Here is a 10,850-nt window from a genome sequence, read left to right on the forward strand (position 1 = left end):
AAGGCCTAACATCAAGGATCTACAAGGAACTCAAACATGCTGAAAAGAAAAAAACGAACAGCCCTACTACAAAGTGGGCTAAAGATATGAATAGACACTTCTCAAAAGACATCAGAGCAGTCAACAGATATATGAAAAAATGTTCAGCCTTGCTAGTCATTAAGGAGATGCAAAATTAAAACTACACTGACATACTGCCTAACTCCAGTCAGAATGGCCATCATCAATAACTCAAAAAATAACAGATGCTGGAGAGGATGTGGCGAAAAGGGAACACTTCTACACTGTTAGGAGTGCAAACTAGTTCAGCCTCTGTGGAAATCAGTGTGGCGATTCATAAAAGTTCTAAAAATCGACCTTCCATATGAGTCCTAGGTTATTAATAGGCTTATGTTACACGATGGCTACAAATAAGAATCTAGTCATGTACAAACCAAAACATTTGACTAATAAGTAATTTCAGTTAGTAGAGAAGATAAATGCTTTTTTTAATACATTAGTACTCATTTAGAGAATCAAAAACTAAAGAATTATTTCTTAATGTTAGAGAATGTATGCATCTTGATTTTTTTAAGTGGTTAAAATGAGTCAGGAAATTTGGCCCGTTTAAGTAATGCATCAGTCTTTTTTATTCTGAAACTACTTTTGCATATAAAATAAAACCCTATTCAAAGACCACATAAAAATGTTTGTTGATTTCTAAACAAGTCAGAATATGAACTTAAAATCTTGAAGATTAGCTAGGTTTGGGGATTTATAACTTTAATTGAATATTAATCCTTAAAATGTTAGAATCAAATTTTTAATAATTCAATGTATGGCATAAAAAATACCTCATGCTAAACACAAAACAAGTTGTTGTTTTGCCAGGTTACATGTAAAATTCAGGTCTTTAAACACTCAAATCATAGACCACATATTGAGATACTCACACACAGAGAGGTACATGGAAACTAAAACCAACAGAAGCAAATCAGTTTGGTATTGTCTGTCACTCACATCTATGCAGGGTCACAAACTAACTCATTGACTGAAATCACAGGAAGACTGCACATATTGTTTATTTTCATTGCATTTCCTCTTTTCTTCCCAAAAATTCAGAGTTGAATTTGCTAATAAGTGCCAGTTTGATGTGACTTCACTAAATGCACAGAATATCTGTTTCTGTCCTCCAAAAACTTTTGAACCAAAGGGAAACACTTTAGCATTAACAACAATAAAACTTCTAGAAATTAATTTCAGAGATTATCGTTATGACTTGGGGCAGTGAAAGATTTCTTGAGGAAAAAAATTGCTTTACCATCATAAAGTGCAAGCTGATTCTCCCAACAACTTTCCTCTAAAGGCTCGCAGAGATGTCTATGTTTTTATATCGTCTGTATGTTGTGTATAACGTGACATTTAGGCCACACACACTAACACATCCTTGAGTAAACACAATCACAGGATTAGGCTCTGGTTCTCATTCTGTCACCATCTGCGTGGTCTGGGTGATGTCACATGCAGGATCTTACTGTCAGTTACTTCTTGTATGAAATAAAGTATTGGGCTAGAGGGTGACTGAAAAGGTGCCCAGCTATAAAAAGCACGGGAATCATAATGTTTTTAACAACGACAGGAGAAAATAGTGATACATTCCCTGGACCTTCTTTCAAATATCACCTCCCTTATGAGAATTTAGACTTTTCTATAGCCAGAGGCTTTAGAGATCTTCCATTGCCTTCTTGCTTTATCCATGACAATTGATAAGTTGGCAAATGGAGCACTCAGAACACCTTCATATCTACCTTTTGCTATTTCATAAGAAATATAAACAGCAAGAGGTCTCACAGCCTAATCTCAGTGTTGCTAAAGGAAAGCATTAGCCCTGACACTTTTGAATGGTTTTGTCCTTCCTTCCACAGACAAAAATGATAAAATTAAAATTACATGAAAAATAAATAAATGTGACTATTGGCTTTATACTTCTTTATTTCTCCTTGGGTCTACATTTCGGTTTGTTTCACAAAGGCCTTTAGGAAGCAATAATCACAAAATAAAATAAGCTTCTAGTAATGTATGACAGCACTTTATTCTGCCTGGAACACATTTTCAACCCTGTTCTCATTAACATTCATAATTTTTTTTTTATTATTTGTTGAGGTGTTTGGGGGGATGTAGTGCTAACCTTCATGACATCACACTGAGGAATACGCTGAAGCAAACAGAGCCACCTTTGTTTTTTAGATATGAGAACTGATGCCAAGTGGCTAAATGTTTTTCTTAGGTAGTTGCATGATTGTTATAAATAATGTAAAAGAAAAGCACTAAAAACTGTTCCTGAAATAATAACTTCTAATATTTCTAAATTATCTGCTTGCTAATAATAAAATTACATCCACACAATAAGATACTTTTAGGCATTATGAAATCAGATCCACAAAAGTTTTAGCCAGTTGGATCAAGTAGCGTATATATATAACTTAAAAATCAATGTTGAAATCTGAGAGAACCTAAAATATAAACCTTTATGCTTAAATACTTCATAAAGCACCATATTAATTGTTTTTATTTATGAATTTTAAAAAATCATAGATCATTGGAGATAGCCATTATATCAAATCTTTACTCTGAAAATCAGTAACTGAAGGAAAATAATTATTAATTCTGACTTTTAAGCTGCAGTAGTATTTCTGTTTTAAATTGATTCACACACAAAAAAAATCTTTGTGCATGCATATGTGTGTGTGAGTGTGTAGGGAATATGGCAAAATATTGAAGATTATACTATTTTAATTTTTGTATATTTGAAACTTTTCATAATAAAAATTTGGAAACCATTGACCTATAGATAACTTATTCAAACTGTTGTACCTTGAATAACTCACTTTACCTCTCTTGAACTGTTGTTATCTATAAAATAAGATCCTACATGACTAAGTAGCTAAATAATTATAACTAGGTTGTGGTACCTTAGAAAAAGGCCATTTCATCCTTTATGTAGTAGGGTCAAGAAAAGAGAAAGAAATTGAACTGACTTATTACAGGATCAAAGTCAATGGTGTCAAGATATTGGAAAAAGAGAGTTCTGAAGGGGAGGAAAATTATTACTTCTTAAGAAGACAGCTTATAAGCTTCTGTGTCTTGCATGAGATGAGTATAATTCTAATAAAATTGTAGCCCTGCAATAGCTAGAGTTAGAAATATAAGACATAACTCTAAACACAATTTTCAGCTCCTGTTCCATTAGCCAAAATGGTCTTTGGGATCTAAAATACCAGGAATGCTCTAGAAATGACTGCAGACTACAGTATGAAAGGTAAGCAGTTCTAACAATGGATCTCAGACAAAGGAAAAGTGACCTTAGTGGGGAATGGAGAAAGAAGGTGAGCAGAGAGATGCATTATTTTGAATGAGAATTCAGATAACATTGCATTATAACTAGTAAGTCAGAACCTTTGACAAATTTGAACATAAATCCTTAAAAGCATAGAGATTGCACTGCTTCAGAAGTGCTTATTTCACATTTTGGTAGATGTTCTGTTACGGACAGTATGAAAACCAAGACTCATCATAAGAAAAATGTCTCTACCCAAAGATGAGCACAAAAGATGTCACACTGATCAATACATAAGTAGTTGCCAAATGAAGAGCAATAAGTGTCTAATTTGGTCTATTCATTGGACAGCTCCATGAAAAAAGATGAACATGAAGATTATTCATAAATGGAACATGAAGATTATTAGAGAACACTGTGTATGTGCTGTAAAATATATATGTGTTGTATATATACATATAGGTGTATGTATATTAGATCATAATATAAAGTATCTTACTGTGAGTCGTAGTCAAAAAGTTTGAAAGCTACTGGTTTAGAACAAGGTAGTTACATGGTATCCATGGGCTGAAACTCCCCAACCACAAGCAGGTTTTGATTGGCCTCGCAGAAGCAGAAAACATAGAAATTAGCATTTCAAGACTGAATACCCATAAGAACAATGTTAAGAGAAAATAGGTTTCCAAAGTTCTGGGCAAGGACTCAGAGATGGATCAGAGTCCGATTGGTTATCTATTTGTTTGTGTCTTGAGAAGGTGTTTGTTTTAAATATATAGTAAGAATGTAGAGGCAGCACATATAGGATACTCATTTTTGATTAAAGGAAAAAAATAGGAAGCTCCCAGAAGGAAATTCATAACTAAAGGAAATTTTTTTTCTCAAATGGAAAACTTTGAAGGCAGAGAAATAAATGCAAAATGCAAAGAAGATATTCAAGAGACTGGAGAGAAGAGGACTATTTGTAACAATAGTGTTGTTTCATTCACTTATTGGTGCAATGCTATAATTAATCCATGGGGAACAAAAACTGAACCTTCTTTTCCCTTCTGTTTCCTGATGAATAAAAAAAGTCACAGCCTTAAATAGAGCAAATAGTTAATGACTATTTGTTGAGCAAACAACGGATTAGGTTGACATTTTTGGTTACTTTTTTACAGGAATGAATTAGCATCAGTACACAGTTTCTCCTGTAGCACATTAGTAAGAAAATTCGCATTCTTAAGGCTGCTGCATAAGATGGAATATGTGATCTGTAGCTAAAGATCAGAGAATGGGCTATAGGAAGATCAGCTCCCAGTCTTTCCCTCATTGCGCCATGCTCACTAGTCATGTTAATCAACCAATCACAGAGCTCAGTTGCACAAAACAAAACTTTTTAAAGAGTATGCATGTCACTGTTCAAAAACTCCATGTTGAAATCTCTCTGTTACTTGAATGAGACACATTCGAATCATGAATTTCATGTAAGGTATCATAGTCTGGTTCCCTCTTTTCTGTAACAGAAAGCTACTCTTTGAAAATTGGTATATGCTCAGAAAATGCAATTTCATGTTAATTTTTAATGGAAGTAAGAGGTAAGTTAACAGGAGAAAAATCTTTTAAAAATCATTATAAAGTCAAAGAAAATTTAAAGATTAATACTCTGTATTCATAGGAGAACTCCCTGAGTTAATACCGTGGTCTCCACCCTTACTGTTAATTCGAGTTACCTGAGGAGTTTTAGAAAATACCTAAATCTGTCTTGCAGTGACTTTAAGAAGCTTTCAGGATTGTGAACCACTGAGAAGAAACAGGGTTTTGCTGTAGTGGAGATTCCATTTCTAGTTGTCTTTTTTAAAAATTGGCAACATTTTATTTTTCTCTACCACGACTCCATAGCAGGAATCTGAAAACAGAACTTCCAAGAAAGGACGATGCTCCCTGATGCTATAACATGGCAATTTAAGCCTGCAAGAATCAGCCAATCAGCAACATAATACATTCATAAGCCTACTGAATATGAATTAAAATTGTTTTTATTTCTTTGATTGAGTTCTGACAAATAAAGTGACAAATATTGAATAAAAAGCAAAACATTTGTAGGGAAAGAAGTAGGGATCCTTCTTTCCCACTGGGAGACCATTTCTCCCTGTGGTTTTTCTCTAATCAAATGATTTAGGATTTTGCATTTCCTGAAATAATCATGATACTTCACATCAAGGTTGATGAAATCATGTAGATAGACTGTCTGATCATGTCACATCCCTGCTTGAAACTCTTCATAGTTTCCAATACTTTTCAGGAGAAAACCCCATTCTATGACATAGAAAAAAAAAATTCTTCTCATCCAATATCAGGTTACTATTCCTCAATATCCATCCTATCCACTCGAGACTTCTTACAATTTCCAAAATTAATATCACCACACCTTTGTTCACTTTGCTGCCTAAACCTGTGAAGTAGCTCTTCCAAAGTCCACCCCTTTCCACAGAAACATCTCCCATTTAGCTTTTCAAGAATCTACCAACACATAGCTCTTCTTTTATGACATTCCTCTTTCAAAACAATCTTTCTTGCTTGTAGAATTGATCACTTCCTCATCTGTATTCTCACCAGAGTCTGTGCGTCATAATAGCAGTTCTAAAAATTTTCTACATTTAGATACGGTTTCTCCACGTTGGCACCATTGACATTTTGGAGCAAATCATTCTTTGTTGTAGGATGTCTTACAGCATTGTAGGCTGTTTAATGCATCCTTCACTTTAACCCACTATATACCAGGAGCAGTCCCACCCAAGTCATTATATCCCAAAATATCTCCAAACATTACCAAAAGTCTCCTAAGAAGCAAAATCACCTCTTAGATGTACATCATATTTTCATTTTAATTGATTAATTATTATTACCTTTAGAGTTAGGATCTCACTCTGTCACCTAGGCTGGAGTGCAGTGGCACAATCATAGATCACCACAGCCTTGAATTCCTGGCCTTAAGTGATCCTCCCACCTTAGCCTCCCGAGTAGCTAAAACTACAGGCACGCACCCCACCCATGCCCAGCTTAGATGTACAACTTGCATTCGTATTTTTTTCTTTCCTAATAAATTTGTAAGCTTCATGGGAGCAAGAGTATTGCATTCATCTTTGTAGTTATGAGCTACTAGAGTACCAGACCTACTGCAGAGTCTCAAGAAATATTTACAAAGTGAATGATTACTTTGCCACAAAAAAGGATAGTGCCATACTGTTAAAATATAGATTTTATATACCAACATTCAGTCTGATCAAGATAATGCTTTACTGTTTAAATATTCCATCACTAATGAAATTAAAATTTTCAATTTCATCTAAACATCAATCAAATTAAAATTCTCAAATCAATCCATCCATCACTAGAAGTAATTTATATTGATTTTTATATGTTTTTAATATAAGGAAATGAGACAGAGTATAGAAATTGACTTGAAATTGTATCTATGTATGTAAAACTTGTAAATTAAAAACTGCTTGAATTTAGTTAATTGACTCAGTTCTTTTAAAAAAAAAAAGTCTCACTAGTATTTGTATGTTCTGTAAATAATTTTAATTAATTGGTTCATTTAAAAATATTCAGCTGGTACTTTTTATGCTATGTAAATAATTTTAATTTTTAGAAACTAAAAATACCAAACTTGGGTAATACAATCTTTTGCTAAGTCTCCCTTTAACTCCATTAACGGTGATGACACAGATTTTGATAGACTTGATAAAGCAAGGAATTTTAGGAACTAGAAATATATTACCTTAATTTTAAATGCTCATTCAAAATATATTTCTAATTAGAATTGCTGTGCCAGAATTTGTGCTCAGAATATGTGAGCACAAATATGCATAATACACATAGGTTTTTAAAATATGTATACTCTATACATAGAGATTTAAAATCTATAAAAGATGAATAATTTTTAAAGATTATTCAATTATTAGAACATTATGTCCAAATTATGATAAGTTACATTTGAAATGGGAAGAAAAATCGGTCATAAATTCTTTCTAATTCCATAATACTTCTTATTTAAAGAAAAATGGTTTGATTTGAGAGCACAATTCATGTAATGTAAAGAAGATTTATATTCTGTGGTGTAATGATGGTGAGTTCAACAGAGAGTGCAGCTGTATGAACTGTGGCTATTTCTCGGTAAAGCACATTTGAGCAAATATTGTACTTTAAATTCTAATAGATGACAAGAAGTGGTCTTTATTCTTTCTTACTTCTTGAATGATGCAATTTCATATTCAAAGACTACAATGCTAGCAAAAGGATCAAGTTAACCTTATTTTATAGAGAATCTTAACTTTACAAATAAATAAATCATTGACATTTTAATTAGCTCCAACTATCTTTTAACCAAGTTAAATATATATTTTTTGTATTTCGCATCTGAATTTTTCACAGATATAGCAACAGAAATAACAAAATGATCGTTTTAATCTAACTTTAAATTTGCTGTTCTTGTGATTTTGCAGATTTTCTTTAAACACGGCTTCATAAGTTTTAAAATATTTGGCCACTTCTCAGGAAAAAAATACATAAAGATCCATGTATATAATTTTGTTGCTTTATATTTTTTTATGTGTGAATATGTCTTATTATGATTTCTAGAAAAATTAATACATTAAACTAAAGGGTCTATAATCTGTGGCCTGCAGTCCAGATTCTGCCCACCACTTACTTCTATATGGCCCGTAACTTAAGAATCATTTTCACATTCCTTAAAAGGTTGATAAAAATAAAAATGGTGTTCAATGAAAAGTGAAAATTAGATGAAAATCAAATTTCAGTGTCTATAAATGAAACCATCTGTGTACATAATTTCTATGGCTGTTTCCGAGCTACAATGGCAGACTTGAGTAGTTGTGACAGAGACCCACAAAGAGTAAATTATTTATTATGTGGCCCTTTATGGAAAAGTTTGCTGACCTTGCTATAAACAATTTGGAAGTGACTATAAACACACACAACTTGTAAACATGGAAGACAGTACACTTAATGTATTTCTAAGGAGATTTCTTTCAGCAAATATTCCCTTTTTATTACTTTCTCATTGATATATTTTCTGTAAACCTTGGTAAGGGCCATTGGTCATTAGCAATAAAATGCTTGTTATGAAATTCATTCAATATTTGGAAAAGTATTATTGAACTGGTAGAATTGATCAGCTGCTTTTTTAAGGTATAGCATTCTTTACCTCAGCACTAATGTCTTGAGAACTTGAAATTTCTATAATTTCTCATTGGAAATCAACTTAGACATCTAATAATAATGACTCCAAATCTGTAAAAGTCAGCCTAACACTTTATCAAGTCTTAGTAAAGCTCTTGTGTCTGAATTCCAGCTACACCATTTTGTAATGAAGACAAAACACAGCAACCAGATCAAGCTTAATTAACAGTCTTGGCCTAGTTTATAATCTAGATTAAATACAGGAAAAAACAAAGTACAAATTTGGTAAATTAACCAAAAATTGAATTCCTTGCAAGCAAACCTTACTAATAGGTGCTTTAATGATACAAAAGATTATCAACATCTACTAATGAATTTAATGCTATTCAGGCTATTGAAAAACCTACAAAAACATAAAATTTTAGTAATTTACTATCCGATGTCATAACTAAATAAATTATAGACTGAGCATCTGCTCGTAGTTCAGAAGTTACTTTGAAAATCAGGTTTCCTAGCAAAAAATTTCAATTGTTTATTACCTCTGCATTATTATAGGTCTTTTTTAAGGGAAAAAAGGGGTTAAAAATCTTGAAAGAAATGTAGAATTTGCTGCAATACCAACTATGGTCTTGCTACTGATTACTATATTTTATTTTGAGGATGTTTTTGAAAATCTCTAAAATTAGAGTATATACAGCATATCTTTAGATTTTATATTTAGCTAAGTATTATAATAGTCAGCAAAGAAAAATAAAAACTTACTTAGGGACACTGAAAAATATAAAAACCAGAAGCAATAATTCAAATGAAAGTTTGTGGCACATGAGGTAAGGTTAGTGACTGAAAAATGAAATAATAGAGAGATTTTCCATTATGCATTAAGAGATATATTAGACATGTTAACTGTATTCAACCTCTTTTTGTCGCCAATTTTATTTAAACCAACAGTTTAAAATTATTTTGACTTTCTTTTTTTGACCCTTAAAGTGAATTGTAAGAAGCCAATTCAGAGGAGCAAAACAAATAATGTCATAAGCCTTAAAACCAAAAGGATTATTATCTCCAATATATAACCTAGGAAGAGAGATCTCTTCCTTGATGTCAAAAAGCAACCGACTTGACCAAAGGCAAAGTGGAAGGAGCTATTGGAAAGGAAGGCACTTTAGAGATCATCCAAGAAATGGAAATTATAACGTTTCCTCTTGATCAAAGATGACTTCTATCAGATTATGTGAGATTCCATGCCAATTCTAACAATACTAATCATTAAAATAATTTTCATTTAAAGGAAAATCACAGCATAATTATTTTCAATTATCATATCATCTTTGTAATTAGAGATGATACCACCCATATCCAGCCAGCTTCTCTGGTGCAATGGAACCCTGATAAGAAATCTCAAATATAAACAGTTTTTTTGCTTCCATTGATAGAGCTCCTGTGGGCTGTAGCCGACTGGCATGGACTATGGGCTGGATTCATGTCCAAAGCACAAAGGTGTGGCAAATCCTGCACAACATTTGCCCTCCAGCTTTAACCTCAAGATTGAAGAAGCTGCCAAAAGAGTTGGTCCTTTCTCCAAATTTAATCAAAATATTTGGGATGAATTGCAGCTCACAAAAGAAAATTTTGTTTCTATCTTTCTCCAACCAAATATGGAAAGATGTTTTTCACTTCCTTTTGCTATATTTAAGATACTTTCCAGCCCAAACCTTACCCACCACTGGAACCACAACAACTGGAAAAATTTTACTAGAGATTGCCTTACGTGGTTAAAAAAAAAAAGCACATTATAAAATTAAAAAGAGTCTTCCGTACTTACTAAAAAGGCAGCATTTGCGGTCACTTTAGGCAGCTTCAGTGCTGGGCACTTACCCAAGTCCCTGGTTCTGTGGAGTCAGCTGTCCTCCATGTGCTTGGTTCTGCCGCATGTGACTGAGTGTTCAAATGCCTAGCCTTACCAAACTTTTTCAGAAAAGATTCAAACCTTCAAATGAGAGAAGAGCTCCCTATTTTGAAAAGTCTTTTTTTTTTTAAACTGAATTTTAGACAAGCGTTTCCACAGGTCTCAGAAGGTTTTGCAAGAGTAATCATCACCAACATGAAACCCGAGCTCATCTTTTAGAGACCTTTGTTTCCTTCCAACTATGTCTCTTTCAATTTTCATTTCATTCCCTTACTCTTTTTTTTTTTTTCTACCTGCTTTTGATCTTCTATTTTATACTGTGCAGAAGTCTCGAGTGGTATGTGTGAAGTGAGCCATCGTCAACCTGATGAGGGAAAGCCTGCTGGTCTATGAAAAAAATCATATAAGTATGAAACAAGGCCTGGGATTGGAACAGGAGCTAATATG

At 33.0% G+C, this 10,850-nt stretch overlaps 1 protein-coding gene across 1 annotated transcript in view; it reads right to left on the bottom strand.

Annotated features, from left to right (window-relative positions):
* Positions 1 to 10,524, bottom strand: part of ZPLD1 (zona pellucida like domain containing 1) — a 58,685-nt gene extending 48,161 nt beyond the window's left edge. The window contains exon 1 of the mRNA XM_008068869.1: positions 10,373 to 10,524. The gene's annotated coding sequence lies outside the window, so the exon portion shown is untranslated. The remainder of the gene's footprint in view (positions 1 to 10,372) is intronic.
* Between the last annotated feature and the right edge of the window lie 326 nt (positions 10,525 to 10,850).

This window comes from Carlito syrichta, unplaced genomic scaffold (assembly GCF_000164805.1).
Source record: "Carlito syrichta isolate Samal-C Ts95f unplaced genomic scaffold, Tarsius_syrichta-2.0.1 Scaffold311616, whole genome shotgun sequence".
Taxonomy (NCBI): domain Eukaryota; kingdom Metazoa; phylum Chordata; class Mammalia; order Primates; family Tarsiidae; genus Carlito; species Carlito syrichta.